We start from the raw sequence: 4,390 nt of genomic DNA, 5'->3' as shown, positions 1-4,390 counted from the left end.
AATAGCCGGCGAATCGCCGGAATTTCATCCGGTCAGTGGCCTCCCGGCGTCTGAGGCGCGAAGACCGGTCGAACCGACCGGTTCATTGGCTCGGATCGGTCACATCCGAACCGGATCCGATTACTCGATCCGAATCAATCGATTCGGGTCGGTCCTGACTAGATCCGATTCCGATGCCCGACCCGGATCAGCCGATCCGACCCGGGTCAACGCCCTGGGTCGGATCCGTTGACCCGGGTCGGTTCTGGCTGACCCGGATCAGCTGATCCAACTCGGGTCAATGCCCTGGGTCGAATCCGTTGACCCGGGTCGGTTCTGACCGACCCGGATTCGCCGACCCGACCCGACCCGATTTTAATATTATATTATATTATTATTTTATTTTATTTAAATTTTTTAAAAAAAATTAAAAAATTAATTTTTTTTATTTTCTTTTTCTCTTTCCGTATTTACCTTTTTTTTAAAAAAAATTTTAATTTTTTTTATTTCTCTAAATTATGTGATATATTTGATTGTTTTAATTTATTGTTGTATTATTATGCATGTTGTTATAATTGCATAAATTGCCATGTTTAAATTAGACAAGCCTATAGGGTTATGCGGTAGTATTTTGCATGTTATTTTTACTACTGTTTTGTTATTATTATGCATGTTTTTAATTAAAATATAATTGCATGAACTGTTATGTTTTGAATGTCATCTGACTTAGTTAGGATTAGAACCTAAGGCTGCATATCTATTTTGACTGCTAATCGTTTATGATTATGCACTCGCTTGATCACCTCACATGTTAGGAGAAAGGTCCTAAAATCAATCCAAATTGCTTGACAAAAGTTTTCAAAAAAATGAACAGGGTAAAAAGGTATCGAAAGGGCATTAGTTATCCAACTAGTGTAACCAAGTCCCCGAACTCATTTAATCTCTGGTTCGTAGGAATAGGGTGATTCTCCCATCACCCTATTTGGGTTTCTAATCGACTCACCCCAAATCGATTAGTGGCGACTCTTTGATATAAACCACTTGCATGTTGAAAACTTAAACCCTAAGTCGCGATATGGTATGGGCTTGGGAGAGCCCGAGTTAAGTCCCGCACCTAGACTTAGCGCGTACCAGGCGAGCCCCCCCTTTTTGCGTGTTCGATAAAAAAGCCGGAGGTCGGTCGCGACAGATTGGCGACTCCACTAGGGACTTGTTTTTAAAAAAAAAGTGGACTTAAGCCAAAAATTTTTATCCTGTTCAAAATAATTTTTGTTTGGCAGCGAGGACTCCAGGTATGATCCTGACATTAAGGTGTTATTTGTTCTTGCTGGTTCGAATTGATTGTTTATGAATTGTTGTGCATGCTTTAATGATTTAGCACTACACTGTTGCACACACAACCACGCTGCCGGACCTGGGCCGCGATAGGGCATTTTAGGATGGTGTTAAGAAAGATACGACCTGGAACGCAAGCCCGCGATGTAGAGGTTGCCTTTCTTTTCCCCGAAATTTATTTCTAAAAAATCGTAAAGAAATATCTTTAGCCGCTATTCGCGTGACTATAAGATATTTCTTTCGATTTAGCCGAGGTTAAAAGGACTTGACACCAACGCGAGACTGCGACGGTCAGGCACCCTTTTAACTTCATTTTGCCGAGCCAGTCTAGATAGAAATCGAACCTCACTCCTCATGTGCATGTTGTTGTGATTGCCATGGTTCAAGGAAAGGTATATATTCTATCCCTTCTCATTTTATTATGCAGCCCATTTATTCATTTGATTTGTTACTGTTAGGCCACCCGTTGATTCATTCTATATACGATGGGAAAAGCTGATGTCTAATTCATCCCCACTCCTAAGAAAGAGCTTCTGGCATGGTGGGACCGACTCGATCAGAATAGCCAACAATATGTCAAAACAAGAATTGGTCGCCTACTTCCATTGCTCAAAATCAATATCCATATGGGCATGATGCAAGCATTAGCACATTTCTGGTGCCCACAGACATCCACTTTCATATTTGGTAAATTTGAAACGACCCCGACTCTCGAAGAGTATAGTGTTGTCATTGGAAAGCCTTTGGGATATGAGCTCATCAAACCACTTTTGGGTGTATCCCCTCTACCCAAATTATCCCAGTTTTTGCGAACCGAGAGCAATACCGTGAAAAGAGTCGTTAAAGCTCATTGTAGTGCCTGCCCCTGGTTTTTCTTAAACGAATGCTTTGAAAGTCAACCCACGAGCCAAAAAGCTAAGATTTTTATCCTTGCTTTTGTCGGGTGTGTCATTTTCTCCCATCGTAAAAATTCAATAAACCCCTCGATTGCGTATGTGGCCAAACAAATTTGCACCGGCTTGGGTTATGTTAATTCGGTTATGAAAGAAACATTTTTGTCTCTAAACTGTTTTAAACAAAATGATGAGAAAATCATGCAGGCCACCCCAGAAATTTTGCAAATCTGGTTTTTATCTCATTTAAGAGGATTTGGGCACCTCATGCAGCTTTTTGAAGTTGATGACCTTATGTATCCGATACAAAGATTTGAGGTCTTAAAAAGTAATTCCCCTCATAAGGATTACTCTACCTGGATAAATTTTTTGAAAGACCCCGATCCCAAAGCTTTCTTATGGCACGCTAAATGGTTCCATGAGGGTCAAGGTCATTATGCTCACCAGTTTCACAACCCCGTTCCACTGCTTGGTTTATCTGGCGCTACTTCGTACTATCCCTACTGGGTAGCTTGCCAGTACGGGGCCCTTCAGGAGATCCCGCCGCCTCTCAAGACAAACCGGTTTCAAGCTCGATTCACTCGCTCAAACTACAATTACGCTGGAGAAATTCGTGCCATCCAAGGGATATGAACTGAGTGTCAGCCTGAGAACATTCTTGTACCTAGACTATTGAAAGGGCAGGAAAAGGTCCACCATACCTCTCTATTCTACATTCTACATCAACAAATCCCGACCGATCTACAGCCAAAAGTCCCGAATGTAATCAATAAGCCCAGTCGCGAAACACAGATCGACCATCTCGAAAGGACTGTGGGGACGAGGGATACGCTTATTGCGGAGCTTGTCCGTGAAAATTAGCGGCTCTGAGAAACTGTAGCTTCCCCATCGTTTATAGAATGAGTATCCGGGAAAGGCACCCTTTTGTTAAAAGCCCCTGTCTTTTATTTTTCCTAGTATTTATATTTAGGGGTTTTGGTTTTCTTTTTTAAAAATGTTTATGGGTTGTACTAATGTTAATATAGCTCGGACCACTTTTTATTATATAAATGAAATGTTTTGCGCCTTAATGACACCACCGTGGCCTTCGACCCAGTGGTATCCGGGGATGAGCTAAAACGGTCTGAGGAGACCGGGGTTCGAACCCCGGGGACGCCGTTTGTAATGTTAATATAAATAAAAACCTTTTTTGCTTCCCTTATTTTTTGCAAATAAAGAAAATACATGACAGACAGATGCAATACTAGACTAAGTCATGGACTAATCATTTATGAGATTTTATACTCATTCGTTGCCATTTTTTTAACAGGTAATTACGAATTATACTAACCCGCCAAGTAAAAATGGCTGAAAAGATATGACAACTCGTATGGCGGACATGGAGACCGAAATGAAGCAAGTCTTCACCTTTCTTCGACAACTCTCAAAACAAGTGGAACATCTGTCAGTCCGCTTAGGCCAACTCACCATGACTCTGCTTCGCTTCCAAAACCAGGGGTGATGATTCAAATGGAGCCTTCCAGTGTCAACCAAAAGGGTAAAGACGTCATAGCTGACAATGTCCACGAGTCCTTTGATCCTAAGGAATTGAGCACCCTATGCCCAAAGTTCATGCAACATGAACAATACAAACCTGGTATCCCTCCACCCCAAAGGCGAAATAACAAAAAGCAGTTCACGCCACTCCCTTGGCCTATGTCTCAGATCCTGCCTATTCTCCTGAAAAAGAGGTTGCTTGCTAAAGAGCCAAAGCGTGAAAATCCTGAGCGTTTCCCCAACTACGATCCCTCCAAGGCATGTGACTATCATTTGGGTGAAATGGAACATTCCGTCAATGACTGTATTGTCTTAAAAAATAAGGTCCAGAAATTGTTGAATGCAAAGATGCTTTCATTATGCAATGCACCACCCAATTAAGCAGGAGGTGTGGATGTTGTCATTGAGTAAATTGAAGACTCAATTTTCCTCCCTTAGAATAGAGGCATATTTAATAGTTTAAATCCTCCCCTATGTGGGAGCTTTTCTTGCTTTTTAAAGTCTCAGCTGTTTTCTAAGATTCCCAGTTTTCTGAATTTTTAATTATGCTTGGAATTTTAGTATTGCAATTTCCATTCCAACAAATGTAATTCGCCTGAATTATTCATAAGAATTACAAATGTTTTATTTTGAGGGCCTGAAGAAGT

The sequence above is a fragment of the Syzygium oleosum genome, unplaced genomic scaffold (genome assembly GCF_021117445.2).
Source record: "Syzygium oleosum isolate NSW1041296 unplaced genomic scaffold, Sole_v2.1 Sole_v2.02, whole genome shotgun sequence".
Lineage (NCBI taxonomy): Eukaryota > Viridiplantae > Streptophyta > Magnoliopsida > Myrtales > Myrtaceae > Syzygium > Syzygium oleosum.
This window is presented reverse-complemented; position numbering follows the sequence as displayed.